Source organism: Leptonychotes weddellii, chromosome 12 (genome assembly GCF_054177405.1).
Source record: "Leptonychotes weddellii isolate Sample4059 chromosome 12, ASM5417740v2, whole genome shotgun sequence".
NCBI lineage: Eukaryota > Metazoa > Chordata > Mammalia > Carnivora > Phocidae > Leptonychotes > Leptonychotes weddellii.
In genome coordinates this window covers 42,900,420-42,923,051 of record NC_138380.1, presented here as the reverse complement: position 1 = coordinate 42,923,051, position 22,632 = coordinate 42,900,420, and the positions used below count along the sequence as shown (strand labels likewise).

The window sequence follows — 22,632 nt, the reverse complement described above, 5'->3', positions numbered from 1 at the left end:
GTAACTTAAGCCAAAGTGCTCTGATAAATTTATATTGCTGGAAGCTGAGAACTGCTTGCTGTATGTTCCCAGAATTCTCTCTCTAAAATAGGAAAGGGAGCTTGCGGTGTTTAGTATGTGCAGCAGAATTTAGTGTGAATATTCAGCTGAATATTGGATATGGTGATTTAAAAAAAACCCATTAGAAGCTGCCTGACAATTTGCCACTGTGTCTTTCCCCCTTTGTTTTTGTTTTTTTTTTAAAGATTTTATTTTTAAGTAACCTCTACACCCAACGTGGGGCTTGAACTCACAACCCCAAGATTAAGAGTTGCATGCTTTACCAATTAAGCCAGGCACGTGCTATCCCCGCCCCCCCCCTTTTTTTAATGCTTGTAAGGATTTCAGATCAAGAGTGAGCACCAGGAACAACGTTGGCTTATTCCTCCTTAGAATGCCCTAGAAGGCGGGGGTACCTTGTCTCTCACATTTCTCAACTTACCAGATGGGTTGTGATTTGCGAAGACCCATCTTAACAAAAGAGAGCTGTGGGCAGTGACTGTTTTGTGAGTCTGTCATGGGTACATTTGGTTTCCCATTTAAGAAACAGAATATTACTCTGGCCATTTGAATGCTTGGCTTTGTTAGAAGAAGCCAATACTAAATTAGATAGTATCCCTGTTAAATATTTCTTTCCTTTTCAAATGACTATGGGAACAGATATTGCCACCATCCAAAGCAAGAACCTATAATACACCAAGAGAGTGGGGTGGGTTCTTTAAAGACAGCATCTAAATTTCAAGGGACTCTTTCACTCTAGTGGTTTGGCTTTGGGCAGACAATCCACAGTTAGGCCAGCTAATTATAATTATTTTATTTTTCTTTCAAGGGGAAAAAACATAAAATGTGTTGGAGTTTACTAGCAGTTTTATAACATTCCTCCCCCCCTGGAGTTCTCCTGCCTCCCCCTCTCCCCACCCCAGCTACCCTCTTGGAGGTCCTTAGTATTGTTAGTACAATGCTGGTTTTTGTGAAACAATCTTTTAAGGGTTAGCACTCAATTCTAAGATGGGTGTTGACTCTGTCAATAATTTACCCAGCTGGCCCAGGGCTGTACAGTTGGGTGACATTTCTAGGCTGTGTCACTGTGCCTGGATGAGTGGGAGTGTTTCTCTGGTACATGTGACCTCCCAACCCACTCCATCTTCTCATTTACTCCCAATCCTGGGGTGTTGTGTGTCTCTCCTGGTGTGTTCTAGGAGATAATTGTCACTTTTGGGACTCTGTCTCATTGCCAAGCTTGAGGGAGGCTGCTTCTTTTCTTCAGATCCTTCCCTGTCGTGCTTACCATGTTGATTCCAACCCACACATCCTGTCATTTCCATTTTCTCCATGTGACCCATCCAAAACCTTGCCCGGATGGCCACGAGGACTCAGCAAGGAACAACCCAACCCATCTCACCAGTGGATTCAGAATGAAACTCTAGGTGGTAACATTTGGGGATGGTTGACTCTTTTATTTCTCCCAGCAAAGAGGAAATGAGTACTTATTTTAAAACATGAGTTCCCTCTGGAGACTGTGTCTTTAAATGAGCATTTGAAATTGCAGATAGTTTTTTTTTTTTTTTTTGAGACTGCACAGAACCATATTGTAGTAATATTCTGATTTTTATCACAACCTCAAATATTTAAGTGTCAAAATCTGGCCAAGCCACCTGCAAATGTTTGCCATGGCTACTGGCCAACAAAAACAGCAAACAGCAATGAAAGTCTTCATTCAGGCTCAGCGCTTAAGCTGCATCCAAGCAGGGAGACTGGGACCCACCTGTGCCCACGCACAGTGCTTTTTGCTGTGGCCAGTGGGTGTGTTCACGACTGGAACTTTGTGGGAGAGGGAGGGGGCCGCCTGTCTCCTGCTCCCTCTTTTTTCCTTCTCTTCTCCCAGTGCTTGGCTTCTGCTGCCAACCTTACTTTTGCTTTCTTTTCTGCCCCTTCTTTCATGCTGTATTTAAGCTTAGAGGCTTGAATGTATTGGGAGTGGTGTGGACAAGGAAGGGCTTGGAAATGGGAATAGCACTGGTGTCTGGGGAAGATTTTGGGGGACTAAATGTATGCATTTCTGTAAGCATTTGATTTTCATGTTTTTTGAGCAGGCGCTGAGCCAATGTAGACCAAAATAGATGGAAATGCAAAAATCCAAAGAAATAAATGTAAAAGTAGGTAGATAAGCAACATAGGCAACGTCCGTGCCATCCCATATCACCCCCCACCATGCCCTATGCCCAGTTCTGTCAAAGTAATGCTGTTATCCCAATAGAAACTGGAGGTAAGTATAAATATCCCAAATTGCACTCGTGTGGTTAGGCAGGCTAGAAAAACACACAGTGCTAGGGAGTGTGGGAGGCATCCCCAAACTAGAGACTACTTGTGCTTAGTCAGACTGGCAGACGCTCTGTCGGGAAGAGTGTCTTTGGCTGATTGATGGTAGCATTTTAGGAGATAAGTTTTCCAGATGGAAAAAAAAAGGGTTGAGCCATGGGCTGTGGGGGAGACAAGTGAGACAGAAAACAAGCATGTGTTAAATATAGATGAAATTGATTCAGCCTTGGACCAAATATGTGGCAGATTCCAAGCAGTATCTCTATTGCAGTCATTTTTATTAGATATCATGTAACAGGCTCATTAATTCAGGATTAAGTCAGCAGAACCTGGGAAAAATGGTAGATGAGCATGTAAGTGGTCACGTACATCCCTTTCTCTGTCTCTTACTCTCTCTTTGTCTCTCTCTGTCTCTCTTCACATGAGATGTTTTTGTAGGAGCCAATGAGCAGTTGAGGAGGTGGCTATAATCTTAATAGATTCCGGCTTACCTAAAGAAGCCTATTTCTCTTTATGGAGTAAGTGTGAGCAGGTAATTCATGCTCAGTAATTCTTCAGGAGAGCAATGAAGATAGTATGGAATGTGGAGATCGGCAAGAATGGACATGAGTACAGAATTCTGATAGGTTGTGGGAAGCACTGCCACTGTATTCCACATGTTTTCTTCCTGTATTCTTTTTGTATTCAAAATGTTCTACAAATTCAATTCTCTGTAGGGATTTGGGCAAATAAGCAAGCTTGCGAGATGATTGGTGAAAATTATTTGATCATAATAGTTTACAATACAGAAATGTTCTATGCCTAACATCAAAATATACAAGTGTTCCTACCAAGGCTCATATTTGGACAGAAGATATCTGGCTCATTGTGGAATATTCTAATTAAAATATCAGGAAACTTGAAAATATGGTCACCAGCATGTATCTGTGAAGCCATGTATGTATGAAATTCCTCCCTGATTTTACATCGCTTATATTCCCGGCACATACGTGTCCGTGTCCATGTCCATGTGATGTCATAAACCCTATTTGCATGGGGTTGTAGCCAGGCAGTATACACCTAATACTTAGCCAGAAATATATATAAAATGCCATAGAAGCAAATCTTGTTTTATGTAAAATAAAGAGAAGCCGATACTCATCATAAATTGTGCCTTCTCTCACCCTTTCTGCACTTCTTTCTCTCTTTTCTCTTTGCAATTCTTGACACTATGTATCACACAGAATATCAGGTGTAGCTCAGTGGACATGACCAAGGAAAATAATAATAATAGTAATAATAATAAAAGCTTGTTACATCTCAGACGTGTTGTTTTAAAAAGCAGCGCTACCTTTTCTACCAGAGTCATATGGCTTTGTTGTAGGAGTTGGTGTTGCTGTTTGAGGTGTCCATTGAGATGGGAATGGTAATTGATTTGAGGATTTTTGTATCTCTGTTGCTCGGTGGGGGTGGGGGGGATGGGAGGTCCATAAATGACGCTGTCACAGAAAAGCAACATTTAAAGAAGACTTCAGTAGGACAGCTTAGGAATGTGCTTGCTCTGTAAATGCGTAGGTGTGTAAAATCACTATTAAGAGTTTTCTTGAGCTGAGCATGATTAAGACTGTCACTGCCCACCACAGGCTGATGCCAGTGACATCCAGGCCAGCCTTCTTTCTGCTGGAGGCAGCAGACCAGCAGGTCCCAGGTTGTCACTGGCTCACAGCCCTTTGCCAGGATAGCTTGAAGACCCCCTTGAGGAATTCAGAAGAGAAGCCATTACTTCCTGCTTTGTGTTTTGCTGAGTATCATGGCTATGAACATTGCTTTATTGTTAGAAAGTTGCTGGATCTTTCACAGCCCTGAGAACATTTACGAGGGCCCTTCAGGGGATGCTTTCTGGGACGGTTGATGGATTTAACCATATGGCTCCCGTTAAATCCCATGCAGAGCCTTGAGAAATTACCTCTGACAAGGGGGCCAGCAGCCTTCCACTCACAGAGCTTTATGTGTGGAACGAAAAATTAAGTACTGATACTTGAGGAAATATAAGGTTTCTCAACATTCAGAAGTTGTAATACCACATGGTATTGTGGCCAGATGAAGGGGGCAGAGCCAGAACACCAGAGCACATGGCTGCGTATTCTGAGAAGCAGAAAAATACCCTTGCTCTTGTTTCTGAATCTGGCTCTTGCCTCGGATTCCTCAGGCAAGCTTTGTGTGTCTTGGTGCTACAGCTAGTCACCTGGAACACAGCAAGGCTGGTACCTCAGTCACTTTAGAGGGATAAAGCAAAATATCACACACCCGGTGGCTTAAACAACAGACATTTATTTCTCACAGTTCTGGAGGCTTGAAAGTACAAGGTCAAGGACCTTGGTCAGCAGATGTGGTTCTTGGTGAGGACCCTTTCCCTGTCTTGCAGACAACTGCCATCTTGCTGTGTACTCGCCTGACCTCTTCTTTGTGCTTGGTGGGAGTGGGGATGAGGTGAGAGAGTTAGCAAATTCTGGTATTTCTTACTCTTATAAGGACACTAATCCCATTATGGGGACTCTACCCTCATGACCTCATCTAAACCCAATTAATTCCCAAGTCCCCACCTCCTAATACCATCACATGGGGGGTTAGGTTTTCAACATATGAATTTGGGGAGTACACAAGCATTCAGTCCGTAAACAGCTAGTGTAGTTGGAAGAGAAACTTGGAGGTCACTTCTCAATGGCTCAAACTTTTTGTTAGAAAAGCCCTTGGTTATCAGGCTGATAATGAAGACAAGGAAGCTGACATTTATCCAACATCTACTATGTGCCAGGCACTGATCTAGCATTGCATTTTGTTTCTTATCGTTGTCCAAGAGCCCAGAGAGGCAGGTATTATTTACTCCAGTTTTATTGCTCAAAGAAGAGAAGTAACTTGTCCAGCATCATTCAGCCAGTGAGATGAGCAGAGTTTTGAGTGTAGGTCTGTTGGACTCCAAAGCACATGCTTTCCCTCTACTCCTATGCATAGCTATCCCAGTGCTGTGGAAGACACATGAGCTTATCTGACCATTTGGGAGAATCATCTATGCACAGGAGTTGGCTAATGCTCAGTCTGTCTGGTTCCAGTATGAAGAGCTTCTGTGCTTACACACACCTGCAGGGTGGTCAAGGGCAGAGGGAGACACCTTGAGTTGCCAGCAGCTGCTTCAGTCCTCTAGGAGAAAGATATAGGAGGTCCCTGGCCCCCAAAGAAGGGAGATCAGAGACTGTCTTGAGCACATGGAGGCAGAGAGTTGGTTTCTCCTGGGAGAAACCAACTGGCCAAATACCTTCATTTATAAGAAAACCAAAGTCACTACAGAGAGTGACCGCTCTTTTTTCAACCATTTGGTTGCTCCACATTTGGTTTCTTGGTCTGAAGGAAGACCCCTAGTCCTTGCCTAGATGAAGTCTGACTTCCAGACTTATTCTGATTCCTGCTGCGGATAGGTGACTTTGCCTGTGACCTCCTCTTGGAGGAGGATTTCATTTCTGGATCTTACAAACAGAAGCCCTGCTCACAAAGGTCCAGAAGCTTCCATCTAAGTCTCTCCATGTGTATCTCCCCCTATCCCATTTTTAGAAACAGATAGGCACTGATGAGGATCTGCTTCTAGAGCAAATAGCCCAGGATCATTCGGTTTGTGTCCATCGCAAATCTAGACAATTGTTCTTTTTTGCAGCATATTGGAAAGATATGCCTGGAGAGCAAGAGCTTGCTCAGAGCTAAACTATGTTAGATCAGAGGAGAGTCTTGGAAAAGTATTGGCCATGAGGTCAGAGGTCACAGGTTTGGGATAGTCCAGGCTCTGCCATTTAAAAGGTTTTTAGCCTTGGCCAAGTGTTCCACTTCCCTGGGCCTCACTCAGTTCCTTCATCTATATATGAAAAGGTTAACCAGCTGATTGCAAGTCATTCCCAGTGGCAAACTTCTCATGCAGTGCTACTTTTCTGTCTCAAATGTATTTTCTCTTTTGGTTTGTTTTCTTCCAGGAGCTGAGTTTGGTAAGAGCTCTAGGTTATGTGTTCACGGATGTGTTCACGTCCCGCTGTGGATGAGAACAGAATCGGGCTTGGGAATACTTGGGAAGAGGAGGCCAGTGCAGTCAAACAGAGGGGTCCCAGCATATGTAACCAGAGAGATCTGATTTCTAGGCTCAACTCCTGGGTGAATAACAATAATTTTATAATTCTGTTCCATGGGCGTGAACATACCCATTTTACATTTGAGTAAAGTGAGGTTCAGAAATTACGTGACTTGCCCCAAGTCATACTAATAATGAATAGCAAGAGCCAGAATTAGAAGCCAGGCCACCTACACTGCACTGTTCCACGGGTCTAAATGAACTTGGCTTCCCCAAGGTTTGGTTTCTTCACCTGTAAAATGGGGAGGTATCACTAGAAAATCCTCGAAGTCCTATTCAGCACTAAAAAAAACGGAATTTTCATAACACGTTTAATTTTGAAAATTACTTGGCAAGGCAAGTTCTTTGGGGGCATAGTGCTACACGCATGGCTATGTGTAGTTTCCTCCTTTGCACTAATCTTATCAATAAACTGTTCTTTTATTGTCACTTTGCTAAAAGTATCTTACTGTTGGAGATCTAACAAGAAAAACATCTAAACAACAGCATGATAGTGAAAGATATAAAACAAGTCCAATGCAAGAAACCTTGACAGTGATCTTGCCAGAAGCAGCTCTGTGGGAAAATGCAATTCACTATCTTCTTTTCCAACATTATTATCATTTTGGGGGTTACTTTGTGGAAGACTTGAAACATAGGGCTTTAGCTCATATCGATATTTAGTGTCTTCCTAGAGGTAACCTTGGATAAGGCACCAAATAACTAGACAGTGGGGGTTGAGGATATATGTTTCCCATAATACAAAAGGCAGTAATTAACTGTACCTCTCTGTATTTGTCATAGTTTCTAATGGGGATTGGCTCAGTGTTTCCTGTTTTCAGGACCAGAAACATGGATGCCTACCTGGCTCACCACTGTCAGTTTACATGGCTCCTGGGGTGGTGTTCAAAGAGAGTCCCTACTAAGTGTAGTCATTCCTTGGTGAATGCCAAAAGGGGTATTAACATGGAGAAATGATTAGTCTTTGCAGTGCTCTGCAAGGTAAGCATGCTAGAAGAAATGAATCTGATAAAGCAGGTCTTATCCTCTGTAACTGGGGAGGACCCTTTGCTCTTTTGAAGACTGAGCATGTCCAAGTAATATGGCAGTGTCTCAGTGGACATTTCTGATCATTTGTAGTTTTCATATTCTCAAGCATTGTATGTCTCCTAAAGTGTGAATAACTCTCATCTGAACTGATTGACAAGTATTTTCCGAGTTAAGAGAGGACTGTTCTAGGAACTTGCAGATAGCCCATGGTGCCCATTTCGAATACCATGTATTTATGTAATTGGACATCTTGGGATTCAAAAGATAAATGATTCAATAGGTTCTCTCACATATATTTTTCAATAATATTAGATCAAATGGATTTTCTCTACCATCATTTTTTATATCCTTTCTAATGAGGATTGAGTTAAAGATTACATAAATTCTGTGGATATTTCGCCTTTGGTGGGATGAGAATAACACATAAACAAACATCTAATTTGGTCTTGGATTTTGGGTATAAAGGGAATCCTTGATATTAGGTTTTAGTTACATCCAGATGGAATTCTATTTCAATGAGGCACAGGGCAAAGCCATTGCTAGAGGCTGAAAGCCATGGCTGGTGGTTCTGACTCTACCACTCACAAGTTCTTTGAAAAGACCCCATGACCTCTCTGGGCCCTACTTTTCCATTTTATATAAAGAAAGAATGAAACTAGATTATCTAGTAAGTGCCCTCTTCTAGCTCTTAGGAACAAGTTTGTTTCTTTATCATGACTAACACTCTACTATAACACTGCTTGGCTGATGCGGATTGTGGAAGAAGAAATTCCATAAAACAGATATTTTCAAATTTAGTAGGCAATCTAGTAATCTATTTGCCTTGTATGTTTTGCTTTTGGTAAATATTAATGTGAAATTCCTGTAGAGTAATAAACATTCTTAATGGTACCAGACACATTTAAAAGAGTTTGGAGTTTTATAGTTTCACCCCCTTTGGCAAAGTGCATTTGGGCTGGTGAATAAGCCGGTAAAGTCTGTAAAATGATAGGACCCTTGTGAGTGTGGGGTAGAGACACGCTGGCATGTGCTTGGGTTGCCTTTGCAGGGTTGCAGAACTTTGCAGAGAACAGATGGCCCCCAAACATCTTTGAAATGCCAGAAATTACTTCCCCAATAATCATAGACCCATTGTATATTGGTTCAGATATGGTAATTCACAAACCAAATGCACAGCACTTCACAGCTGACCTCAAATCTATTATTTTCAGTCCAGAAAACCCAGAAACATTTTTGACACAATAATCATAATGACAAGTGCAACAAGAGACACCCGTCACCAAGTCATCAAGCCACTGAACATTTGTTAAACAATTTGTTGTTCTCAGAATCTGTAGGGGTGGGGGGCCCAAGCATTTGGCAGACTCTCAGGGATCACTGCGTAGCATGACGTTTCCTCTCACTTTTCCCAACGTCTTGCTTAAACTGAATATCTGAAGAGATAAAGTGTAAGTTGTTAGATTAAAGAGAAGTAGAGGCTGCTTCTACTTCAGTATTGTTTGGATAGTTTGAATGGAGCCATTTTGATGAACCTGTAAATTCAGTGTCAAAGTCTACCTCTAACGTCTTTCTATAACCCTATGCTGAGCCAAGGTATATTTTTAATGGCAAAACTAAACAAAAATGCAGCTTTATAAATGCATATTCCAAATTATAGCCTCTCAAAAACATTGGAAGAATGAATTTAAGAATAGGGGCATGTGGCTGGCTCAGTTGGGGGGAGCATGCGACTCTTGATCTCGGGGTTATGAGTTCGAGCCCCACATTGGGTGTAGAGATTACTTAAAGATAAAATCTTTAAAAAAATAAAAATAATCCCAACTAAACTATACACTGTTAAAGGAGAGGGGGGAGTTTTAACATCCAGTTATATCCAAATGAAAAGTGTGTGTGTGTGTGTGTGTGTGTACATCTACTTCATAATATTTTGCTTTACTGGAACATAATTTAGGCCAGTTGACATGTATATTATCTTATTCAAAGCCCTTGAAGAATTTTTCTGGGTGTATTCTGTATATTCTACATAGCATGGTTTTTCATGATGCCCTGAATGTCCCTATCATCTCCCCCTTACATGACAATAAACTATACCAGCACCTTGGAACCACTTTTAAAGAATAGCTCCAGTGACTGACAAGTATAAGATTAAAAAAAAAAAAAAACTCACATAGATTCATATTAGCCCCTTTACCTGATTTTCAGAAAATTGAAACAATTTCCTCATTATCTAGAAAATGACCATTTGGTTGATGGATTATGTTTTCAGGAGGAGCCACTTTTTGTTTCTCTGACACCTTGACATCATTGGCATGTGGGATGAGATACTTAGGTGCTAATGCTGACATCCCTGGAGGGTGGTGACAGCCGAATCTGAGAGCAGGGGAGGGAGAATCAACTCAGGTGGTGATTCCCTCCCTGTGAGGAGGAGGGTGAATATTTCATAGAAAATTGGCTGTGATACTAACCATGGGTTTGGGGCTTCACCAAGAAGGCTTTGATTTACCCAGAGATTCCATTTTATAGTCACAGTAGAGTGGGGGTGGGAGGGCACTCATCTAGAACCCCGACTTTCTCTCCTTTCTCTGCCCCTCCTTCCCTTCCTCTTTTCTCCCCATCTCCCCTAGAAAGAAAGGAGGATACATCAAATTATTCATGTCTGCCATTTGACCATGGCTCTGGCTAAAAGTCTGGAATTGGAGAAAGTTTAAAACTTTTAACAAAAAGAAAAATGAGAGAAAGAGAAAGAGAGGTGTCAATTACTAGACGTGTCCCAATCCACCCTCATTGTGTGGATAGCTGCTATTTATTTAATTTAATTCTGTAGTCAAGCACTTTGCAGGAAACTAGAGGAGTGAGTTTGTCCAGATCTCTTTTGGCAAATATGTGTGTGTTTGTGTTTGTGTGTGGGAAAGAAAGAGAAAGAGAGACAGAGAGACAGAGGGAGGGAGGGGGAGAGAGAAAGACAGAGAAGGAGAGAGAGAGAGAAGAGAGACAGAGAGAGAGAGATTTTTATAAAAAGAGTGTGTGAAACTTTGGCTGCCCCATTGAAGCCACAGACAACCAACCTTATATTGGGTCCACCCTGTTCCATAATTATTACTGCCATTAGGAATAATTATTATTTGCTTCATTGAGTTGGCAGTTTGGAGCCTGCCTGAGACAGAGGCTTTTCACAGGAGCTGTGGCACACAAAGGACCAAGCAATCACCCACAAGTGCTTCAACATGTTTGGACGACGTCCTTCTCTTGGTTCACTTCATTGGGTTTCGCACACATTGAGCTTCAGATTGAATGAAAAGTTCATCAGATTCCTTCAGCAGGAATGAGCGCCAGCACTCAGAAAGCTTTTTTTTTTTTTTTGGATGAGGAATTCTTGGTTTTTCTCAAGTCTGCAGATGAGAGTTCCCTTCACGCTGCTGTGTTCCTTTAATTAAAAATAGAAAAATAAATAATAAGTTGAGTCTTCAGTTAGAGGCTGGGTTGGAAGTGGTATGAGAGGAAAATGAGGAAGAACAGGAGGAACACCCAATGGAAAAGCAGCAAGCTTATTTCAGAGGCAGAATCTTCACAACCGTAACGTCGTTTTTTCCTGATTTGTTTCCACTCTTTGCGCACAAACCCTCCAGATTCCAGATTCTGTATGGTTTCCTTTTCCCTTTGCCGTATCCTTCCGAATCACCTGTGCCGTGGGCATCCTGCACACCCTCCTGAGGGATCGCAGGTAGAATGTGGCCGGGTATTTTGAACGAGTAGAGTGCTCCCAACAGAATCTGTGCCAGGCAAAAGGCCCACCAAGTCATTAAAGTAAGAAGAGCACGACAAGATGTTCTTCCAGACATTATTTTTCCCATAAGACTCCATTGGTTCCTTGCCAACGTCTGTACCAGTCACAGGCCTGTGGGCACTTAAAGAGAACAGCACACAGCCTCAAGTGTGGGGTGTCTGTCCCCTCCCCTAACCTCTTCTTCGTATAGCGGCTGTTTATAGCAAAACCTGCTGACTCAGACCCCTCAAGAGCCTCCTAAAAACTGCTGACTCAGAAGAAGAAAAAAAATCCCCAGCAGCTTCCATCTGACACGTCAGACCCAGCACAACTGAGTGAATGTCAGCTTTGTTTCTCCAGACACCCAAACAGTCTGCCCTCTATCCCAAAGCCAACCAAGATTCCCAGGCAGTGTCAGGGAAGACCAGGGCGACCTTGCTGGGCATGCGGGAGATGCCGTGTCTGTGTAATAAGTATCCCTCGGTAGATCAGGAATGGAAGCACCTGGGTACACACCTTCTCCCAGATTTTGTGGCCCAATGGGGTGAGGAACAGGAATCCCCTCCCCTGTCCTCAGCATTGAAAAGTGACTTCGATTATAACACATCATTAAATGGGTTCCTTGGGTGAACACCCCTGTGTGAATGAGAAGCAAGTAAGTTTCACTGCAGTGGTTTCCAGGGATTTGTGATCCTGGACATTGTATGTAGGAAAACTATTTAGAGGGAAAATTTTACAAGGGAGCATTCCTGTCTGGGTTTTCATAAGAGATGGCAAAATAGTACTGTAAAGAAAAAGAAATCCAGCACTTTCTTCATAGTAGTAAAGCTTGTCTTCAGGTAAGGTGTCCTGCTAGGGTAGAGTTGCTGCTTTTTCATTTGTCATTTGTTTTAGGGATTTAAGGGAGAGAAAGACCAGAGAAATGGTCTTCATTGGCATGGAGTTTAATAAAGGGGGAACCTTAATTTGTTCATTTTCAGTGGAACCACTGAAGGAACCATGTCTTTACAAAGCTGTGTGGAGTGTATTGTTTCTATCAGTCCTTAATAAAGTCCCATTGTTATCTTTTTTTATTCAAAGATCCTGTTGTACCAAGTCTTACCATAGGAAGTGCTTATTTTAAGGGTATTTCTGTGGAAAGCATTTGATCCCTCGTGTTTTAATAATGGGTTTCTCTGGAAAGGCGGGAGTTTTCTAAATTCTCGTTTTTTTAATTGGTTTTTATAGTGATGGGTCCGATGTTTCTTCTATTGAATGCTGTCTCTCCATTCATTGACTTAATTTTAGGTCCTTTTCTACAGTCAAGCAATGAAAAGAGTTTGCAAGTTTTGTTAATTGTTCCAGAATGGGGCGTGTGGTAAGTTGTCAGGAAGCTTCCAAACAGAACTAGGCACTGTCAGAAATGACAGTCGTCATATTAAATGGCTGACCCCAAGGGAGAAGAGGTGACATCACAGTCTGGCATAAGATGACACCAGGGAAATAGTTGTTTTCTCAGCTGCAAAGAGATTTTTCCTTAAAAAAAAAAATAAACTGCCTACTCTAAAAGATGAGCAGTAGACCCCAGTACATTATAATGTGGTGTCTACATGCATGTTACGAAGATGAGTTATTAGAATAGAAGCAGCTAGAATCCACTATACTGGGCCCTGCAGAACCTGCTCTGGACTGCCAAAGTTTAGGGAGGTAGAGATTGAGGCCAGGTAAGCAGGCACCCCATCTCCCAGGTACCCCTTTACCCAGAGCAGCTCCACATTTTTTCACCTAGTCAAATTTCTACCTAATCATTTCTTTGAATAAAGACTCCTGCAGAAAGAAAAATGTTTGAACAGTACAGAATTAGGAGATCCTTTTCTCTTTATGTACTATAAGAAAAAAAGTGGATTTGGGGACATGCTTACATAGGTACCACATTGAAGACCAACTTCCTAGAGAAGAAGTGATACCATCACCACTGTGGAAAAGAAAGGGGATTGGGAAAACCAGCCATGGTTTCCAGAGTGACGGGGGAAAAGTAAAACATGAAAGAACTTTCAGCAACCAGTTAACGGGAAGGAAGAAAATTGTCAAAAGGAAAACATAAAGCCTTCATGGGAATTTGTACATTTTAATCTCTCAGGAAAAGGTAGAACAACAACAACAAAGGAAGTCGTATTGTTTCAATTCACTGTTCCAGCAGGATACATTAACACGTGGGATCCCAAGGTCTGAGGCGCCAAGGCCCAGCGGCCCCGAGAGGCAGCATCATGGATGGAGGGCCTCAGACGCCTGGGCCTCACCCTCCGTCTTCCATCTGTAGACCTTCGCTCTTGCCCCACTGCAGTTGAGCTCTCCAGGATTTCACCATTATTTTTTTTCTCTCTTCACAACCTCACCTTTCCCACAGTATGGCCTGAACTCTGCCTCTTGGCATCCCTAGAAGGACAGTCCCTGATTTCTTCCCCCTTCACAGGCTCGGCAGGTCCTGTGTCCTGGGCAAGATTCAGTGATTTCTATCCATACGTGTCCCCCAAAAGATCTGTTGAAGTCTTAACCCCCTGGTTCCTCTGAATGTGACCTTATTTGGAAAATAGGATCTTTGCAGATGTCATCAAGTTAAGATGCGGTCATACTGGATTAGACCCAGTGATTGGTGTCCTTAGGAGAAGGTCATGTGAAGACACAGGGAAAGGGCCGTGTGACAGCAGAGGCAAAGATTGGAGTGATGCAGTTGCAAGCCAGGGAGAGACAAGGTTTGCCAACAACAGCCAGAAGCTAGGTGAGAGCCATGGAATAGATTCTCCCTCCAAGCCTCTAGAAGGAACCAACCCTGCTGACACCTCAGTTTCAGACGAATACCCTCCAGAACTCTGAGGGAACAAATTTCTGTTGTTCTTAAACCACCCAGTCTGTGACAATTTGTTACAACAGTCCTGGGAAACCCATACATGTGTCTTCATGGAATTATGGATCTATTTGCTTTGCCAGCAGAATTGTGGTTAAAAAAAAAAATCTATCATTTTATTTTCCTTTTATTCAGCTGTACCAGATGTGCAGATACAAACATTAAAAGAAAAAAATGCTAACTAAGAATAAAAATACTACTACTCTGGAGAACTGGTGTCTTGGAGTTGGGACCTGTTTGGTGGGATACCCCCCAATTCTCCGTTTATGTGGAAAGGTAATGAAGAAGCCTGCTCTAAATCAGACAGATCCACCATTAATATCTTTTGATGAAAGATGTCATTAGAGATACATGTTACCTGGGCTGCAAACCTACACAGCCATAAAAATCCACTTTGAGGTAAATGGAGGAGAGTGGGGGTTTTCTTTAGCCTTGCTTACTCTGCTCAGTGGTCTCTGCTGGATTCTGAAGGATGTGCTTTTTGTCGATTAAGCTGTCTGCCCCCATCATTTGCAATGAATGAGAGATCAGCATTGCACATAGGTTTGAGGGCTTCTAAACTCAGCCTTCCAGAAGTTTTTAGCAGCTGATGACATTCTCTGAACATTGATGGCCAGGGTACCAGCGACTGGTCAGAGGAAGGACAGCCCAGGGTGATGGGTTTTGTGTGTGTGTGTGTGTGTGTGTGTGTGTGTGTGTCTTCAGACTAATTCCTTTTAGCCCCTCAGCCAGCAGGCTGATGCTCATTTTCATGACTGATCAGGGTTTTAGCTGCTGTTCTCCTAATACATGTTTTTGAAAAAGGAAGTAGCTTATGTGGCAGCACTGTTCTTTTGATCTGTTCACTTTTCTTAATTCTTTTTGAAGCATCCTTCTGCTTCCTTCTCTGGCTCTGAGTGATTTAAAGGAAAAATCCTGGAGTTTATATGCTTCGAGAAACCTAATGCTCCGAGAAATCCAATAAAGCCCACCGCCAGAACTATGTTGGGGGGTGCAGGGGTATGAGATGACCACCCAGAGCGAGAGCCCGAGTGGGAGGGTGTTAAAAGCAAGTAGACACATACCTGTGTGAGGCTGCCACGGAGTAGGGGTCTGCGGGCTGCAGACACCTGTAAAAGTGGGACTAGACTAACACTAACTTTGAATGTTAGAAAATTCCATGTTTTCTGTCAGGGAAGTCTGTTCACCCCTCAGTATAATAGATACAAAACGCTCTTCTTGCCCACCCCCCACCCCACCCTTAGTAGCTTTTTGTTGGAATTCTCACCTCCTAGGAACTTTGTGTTTTTGGATCCAGAGTGATTCTGGGTTTTATTTTCCTAATGGTCTCATCCCAAATCACGATGCCACCTTGATTTCTTTAGTGTTTTTAATAAACCAGAAAACCGAAGCAATGCCCCCGGCCAAACCACTGAGTTGATGTGAAGTGACACCTCCCAAAACTCATGCTGTTTGCGGTCTCCATCCTTATTGGTTAGAACTCCGGTTGGGCATTTTCCAAACACATGTGTGCCAGAGTGCCGAGTCCCGATGAAAGCCCCGTAGGTGAGCATGGTGGCGGCTAGGGCAGGCAGAGAAGGGGAAGACGCAGAGTTCCCCAGAGCAGCTCAGAACTCTGAGAGGGATCCAGGATGTTCTTACAATTTTTGTAGAAGAATAATAACCACAAAGAAACTTGCTGCAGTTCAGCCCAGTAAAAGCAACAGGGTAATTGTCCCTGCCAGCCCTCTGACAACCCCCACTTCTCCCCAGCTGAGATCTAACGTTGAACCCTTCCCGGGGCTTATTCTGTCCTTTCGTAGCTTTCTCAGTTTCATAAGTAGAGAAGAGTAAGGGTGAAGAAACAGGGTCAGGATAATTGAATCACATTCACCAGCGAGCGTTTTCCTTTGGCATGATAAAGAGAAGTAGGGAGTCATCATGAATCTCAGACTTGGAAATGCTTTAAAAAATCCAACCTAAATACAAAATACGTTTTAATTTCTTAAGGCTTCTAAAAAGTGGCTTGTAAGCAAACTTCAGTGAGAATCACGTTCTGGCTGGTAGCAACGAGTGGGAAAGCATGGGACACCCCAGCATGGCCTCTGGGCGTGTTTGTCCAGCCCACAAAACTGCCTTCTGGTTTGGCATCACTTTTCCCACCGGGCAACTGCCTGGCTCACAAGGGCTTCCATCTAGAGTGCCTGGCGGCATCCCCACAGGGCATTTCTGATAGTAAAAGACCAGAGCTGGCATGGACAGAGTGGTCCAGCCATTGCTTCCGGCAGTGAGCCTCTTGGCACATCATCAACCCCATTACAGGATCACCTCAAAATGTTATTGTAAAAGGTGGATTGTTAAATTCATAGGTTTCTAAATATTCAGCTATTTATCTATATTGGGCTTTATTCCCAAAAAAAGGTATTTGAGGAGACTTGAAGAAAATACAACAAATTTCAAAACACGAAAATCTGTGGAAGAAAGAAAAGCGGTGTGAGAGAATTCTTAAACTGAACGAGACGGTTTGCTGCTCATGATCTTTGTCATGATTGCGGCCATCTTTTAAGTAAAATTCGTGTCTGAGTCTGTCTGCACAGAGCGCTTCTTGCACGAGTCACAGGTTTTGAGGGGAGCGATGAAGCTTGCCTTGGTCCCGTAGTGGATTGTTTAGGTATATGCTCAGCCTCGCCTAACCGTGGGTGCTGTGCGTCATCAGCATACTGTTTTGGACCATGTGTTAATGAGCACTGAAAGAGCAGGCCAAAGGTAGCAGGATTCTTGGGGAGTTAAAAAAAATCAGTTTTGTAAAACTAAGCAGGCCATTGTGGAGGTGGATCGGGAGGGGGGTGGGAGAGGAGGGCAGACTCATATTAAAATCCTGATATAAAGTTCTAAGTGACGAATAAGAGGCTTAAATACATAAAGAGCGAGGCTAAATTTGGACCAATTTCCTGTGAAATCTCTTGTGTAATATTTTCAATTTGTGCTTGTTTAATGTGGTTTATTTTCCTAAGGTTCACGGTATAGGTTTTAAATTCAGCCTTGACTACACACATGTGTCGAGAGGTTATAAAACAAGAGCCAGCTCAGACCAGTCTCCAACTGGATACCCTTTGGTGGAAAACATTACCTCCTTTTCAATACCTAAAATTTCTTCACAGCCACTGAGTTCGTCTTTTCCCCATCCAGCTCCCCGACTGGTTTTCTGTCACCTGGTTTCACCAGCACATATCTGGTTTCGTTAGTTAGTGCACCTAAGGATGCTGCAGGGCCCCTTCAATCCAGATCAGAACTCCAGGGCTATTTAGGGCAGACCTCCTCACCCCTCTGTGAAATCCCAAATTCTTGACACAAAAGGATAATTCCACCCTTCTGATAAAAATAGAGAAACTGCCTTAGGCTCTCCAGAGGGCTCTGATTTGCAGTACAGAGTTCAAGTTTTGGCCTCTGATGTCCTAGATCATACCTCCTCTAGGATGGGGCTGTTACCTCTAGAGCAGTATTTTTTCTGGGGACTTGAATATAGTACGTAGGACCCATATTGTAAAGTTGGACCTTAACAAAACTAGATGGGATCTCTGTTGTCCATGGCACTTAACTGTATCAGACCTTGTATTATAGCTACCTGGTGTTCGTCTGTTTCTTTAGGCTTTAAGTCCTTAAAACAAAGATCATGGTGTATTCATTTTTATATCTCACACAACACCTAGCACTTTACATAATACGCAGGACTGTATGAGTGAAAGTGTGCTTATTCATGTGGGTATAGAAGGGTTGAAAAGAGACATCATGTATATGCAGAGTTCCCTCATTTAAACAGTAAGAAAAGGGCAACTGGGGGGCGCCTGGGTGGCTCAGATGGTTAAGCGTCTGCCTTCGGCTCAGGTCATGATCCCGGGGTCCTGGGATCGAGTCCTGCATCGGGCTCCCTGCTCCTTGGGAGCCTGCTTCTCCCTCTGCTTCTCTCTCTCTCTGTCTCTCATGAATAAATAAATAAAATCTTAAAAAAAAAAAAAAAAAGAAAAGAAAAGGGCACCTGGGTGGCTCAGTTGGTTAAGTGTCTGCCTTCAGCTCAGGTCATGATCTCAGGGTCCTGGGATCGAGCCCCGCATCAGGCTCTCTGCTCAGCGGGGAGCCCGCTTCTCTCTCTCTCCCTCTGCTGCTCCCTCTGCTTGTGCTCTCTCTGTGTCTCTCTCTGTGTCAAATAAATAAATTTTTAAAAATCTTAAAAAAAATAAATAAACAGTAAGAGAGCAGCAATAGGAAAGATAATGAGCTCCATAAGTGTTTTTATCTTTGGGGTGCCTGGGTGGTTCATTCGGTTAAGCGCCGGACTCTTGGTTTTGGCTCAGGTCATGATCTCAGTGTTGTGGGATCAAGCCCCACATCAGGCTCTGTGCTGAGCATGGAGCCTGCTTATATTGCTTAAGATTAAGATTCTCCCTCTGCTCCCTGCCCTCCCCCCGACCCTGTCCCCTCTTGCACATGCGTGCTTTCTCTCTCTAAAATAAATAAATAAGTGTTTTCATCTTCTTTACTACCATTCAACAAAGTATTTTCATTCATTCAGTCATTTTTTTCATTTGGCAAACATTGATCAAGGACCTATTTTTTCTGAGGATACACGAGCCTTCCAAGTCTAGGTTGCAGAACCAAAAAGGCCCATTGACAGTTCCAGCTCTCATTTCCAGTTCTGCCTATGGCACAATGTGCAGTGATGTTGAAATCCTGCATCCTCTCCTTGCCTCTGCTATGTAGTTTGTTTCCTCTTGGCCTGAGAGTCTTTCTCAAGATTGTGGATCTGGGCTCAAGGTAGTCTAGGAGTTGTTCTCCAAGCTGCTGTTTTCCCTGGAAGGGGCATGTCATTATTGGCTTGTGCTGGCTTTCTGACCCCAGATGTAGTTTCTCACTTCTCCCCTGCCTGCCCACTTTCTAAAACCTAAGTGTGGTGTCGGGAATCCAGCGACACCACAGCCCAGAAATATGAGCCTCACTCTATGGTACCTTACCCCCTGACATTCTGTTGTGAACGTTTTCAAATATAAGAAGCTTAAAGAATCACCACCTAGATTCTGCTATTCTACTTCACTATACGTGCTTTGTCATATGTTTATACATTTACCTGTCCTCCATTCATACATCAATCCATCTTATCTTTTGAAGCATTTCAAAGTAGCTTGCAGACACTTCACCCTTAACCACTTCAGTGTCTGTATCACTAAAAGGCTCATTATATGTTTATGGTTCTTTTTGTTGTTGTTGAAATTTACAAAGAGTGAATGCACAAATCCCAAGTATACTTATGGCCACTTTTAATGTATGATGTCATTTTCTTTCTTGGCTTTTCTCATTATCAATAACTAATCGTAAAGATGAAAAATATTCTGTGATATCTAAAGTTAGCACATTTAGGTAGTGAGTATTCACGTAACTTGTTTCCTCGACCTGGCCATGTTTATTTGAGTCAGGAAGGAGCAGAAAGAGAACAGGAGTGTGAGACTTGCATGTTAAAGGCCTCACTTTGCAGACAGACTACCTCAGCTCCTTCTACCATCTCTGTAGTCACCTCCTTTGTCTTGTCTTAAGTCCCTTGTTCCTGCAACAAGAGGAGAGGCAGTGTATGTGGTGGTAAAGGATATGAGTTTTGGCACCATAGAACCTAAATTCAAACTCAAGTTACCTTGACCTTGGGCAAGTTACACTTAATCCCTCAGTGCTTCTGTTCCCTCATCTGTTAAAATGGCAATGATATTGTCATCCAAGGTTGTGATGATTCAGTAAGATAATGGATGAAAATTACCTGGCACGTAGTATGGCCTCAGTGACATTAACTGTTACTACTACCCCCCAAATACCAGCTCAGTGAGGAGTTAGAGGTAAATGTGTATGTGTGTGTAGTTAATTTAGAAAGGCTTTGATACTTTTCAGATTACCAAAGGGAATCTTTTGTATGATCAATGAACTTCTGAGGAAATACTGAACAGTGTATTTTTCCCCCCACTGTTTTAATGGAAATGAGCACTGTGTAGCTTCAACTGAGAAGTCTACTTTTACTTCAGACAGGATAACCACTGGATTTTCCTCACAATGTCTCTGACCTGTGTCCCCACAGTCATGCTTTAGTCAAGGGAAAAACAATGGCCAGAGGACGTCATGTTTCCTCTACATGTTCCCAGGGCTTCCTTTGAAGCTTGAAGTCACAAGGCGGTTTCTTTTTTGCTCCAGCTTAATACCATCCCTTCAAGCACTTCAAGCTTAAAACTCAGGAGTCGTCTTGGCTTCTCCTCTCCATTGCTTCCACCTTAGACCAGCCTCATGTTCGACGGATTTTTCTCTCTCCTTCCCTCCCAAGCCTCCCCTTTCATAGTGGCTTGTGTGGTACCTTGCTTGTAATACTCAGACAACATTTGTAGATTTGCGTAAGTCATGTGATAATTTCTTAGAAACCTATGTGGGGGAAGTTCAGCTCTTCCTAGGAACTAAACTACAGTCATTCTTGCTTCTACTTTGCCTTCAAAAATGATAGGGGGACAAGTTAGAAGCCATGGAAGCTCTTCCAGAAGATGGACAGGGTCCAAGGAAGACTGGCCACAAAGTACGATCAAGAGGGACCCAAAGAGGGAAAATCTGAGCCTCAAGCCCTCTTCTGTTGAAAAGGACAGATATTAGGCATAATGGATTGTGGGGTGTAGGGAAGGGAGGAAAGTGGCAACTCTGACATGTCACTGATACTATATTAGCCATTTCCCAGCACTCTGTGCATGGGACCTGCGTGTTCTGTACGCGACAGACACTAGCTAGGTCAGCATGTGGAAGAAGCCCTGAGACAGTATGCTTCAGTTTCCACTGAGTTGAGTTCAGATGGTCACACATGGGATGGAGTATGGAATAGTGTGGGCAGCACTGGTTCTGAAACTAGAGTTGGAGCCATTCGTGTCCCTCAGCCCCTTCAGCTTAGTCTTATCAGATCAGGCCGTCACGGAGCAGATAGACAGGTAAGTCTTGGGGACCTCTGAACCCAATTAAAGTTATACCACAAAGAAATCAAACTCATGTGGTTTGCATTTCAGAAAGCTACATTTGGTGGGCTGTTCCTGTTTTAATTCGGTAACCTAATGCAGACCATGTGAACATTTGAAACGCTTTCAACAGTTAAACCAGCTCAAATAACACAAAACCAGAGCAGCAATAAAGAATGAATTAAAGCTGATTGCAACTGTGGCCAACATAATTTTTTTTCTTGCAAAGAACTTGGGGGGTGGAATAGAATGCGAGACCAGTGGGGGAAGAGACCAGTACCCCCACTTTCAACTTTGAGTAAAGCAGTGGGCACTTTGACTTCTTTTATTTCTTAGCAAATGTTTGAAACAGATTAACTTAGAAGGTGTACTTAAATCTTGAAGGGATTTTGGATGAAGGAGCAAAGAGGGTTGACATCCTTTAGAACTGATAGCTTGGTAGTTAGTAGCCCTGTCTAAGACAGTTAGCTCGGTGGGCAAGGGCACAGTGCTAAACCTACAGAAGTCAAGAGTTCAACCCTGCACAGGTCACTTAGCCTCCTACTGGAGAAGATGGAGCAGCAAACCTGTTTGGGTGCTACAGTCCGTACCTCCCACATGTCTACAAAGGGTGACCCAGGAATGAGAAACTGAGACAACAGTACTGTGTCCTACGCCCCAGGCACTGTTCCAGGTGCACTCAGTGCCACATACCTAACCTAGCTGCTGAGTCCCTCTGTGCCTCAGTTTTCTTAACCTTAACATGGGAATACAGTTAAAATCCCTCCTTTATAGTTGAGGAGACTGAGGCACAGGGAAATTAAATTCCTGCCTCAAGGTCACCATAGGTAATAAAATGGTAGGGCCAGTTTTCAGACCTGAGTAGTCCAGTATGAAGAACATCAGCACAACTGCATATACCACTCTAGCAAGTTACACACTTCCAAGACAAATCCAGTTGCTGACAATGAGAGCAAATGGCATGAGCCTCAACCTGAGCTCTTAGCTTCTCACCAGGAGAGGTTGACCTCGATGGTAACACACCCAGACTTACCACCATGTGCAGCCTATGCTTACAGTTGTTGCTCCATTCCTGTTGGTTGAATTGCAATTTGTACACACATGGAAGATACCTCCAGAAGAGTGATTGTGTGGTCCATCTTTGGATGTGAATAAAATCTAAAAGTGATGATGAATGTGCCTGGGATTTACTTCCATGTAATTCCAGGCACTTGATGGGAGAGCCCTGGAGTATGACAGAGGTAGCTTGGTCCCAACCCTGTGAGATGTGCCACAGGTGACAACTAACCACCTGCCATATTTCCCAGAATGTGCTTTGTCAGAGATCCAAAGAAATAAGGGAGGAAGGACCCATTAATTTTGGATCCGTTAGCAACAGAAAGCCTGCCAAGTGGAAAGGAGTAAAGCTACAGGAAGAAACTTTATTTGCAGACTCCTGAGAGGTTATCACCAA

At 43.1% G+C, this 22,632-nt stretch overlaps 1 protein-coding gene across 4 annotated transcripts in view; it reads left to right on the top strand.

The window, feature by feature from the left end:
- The window catches only part of CREB5 (cAMP responsive element binding protein 5), a 395,972-nt gene that overhangs the window by 151,810 nt on the left and 221,530 nt on the right, over nucleotides 1–22,632 (top strand). The gene's annotated exons all lie outside the window — the stretch shown is intronic.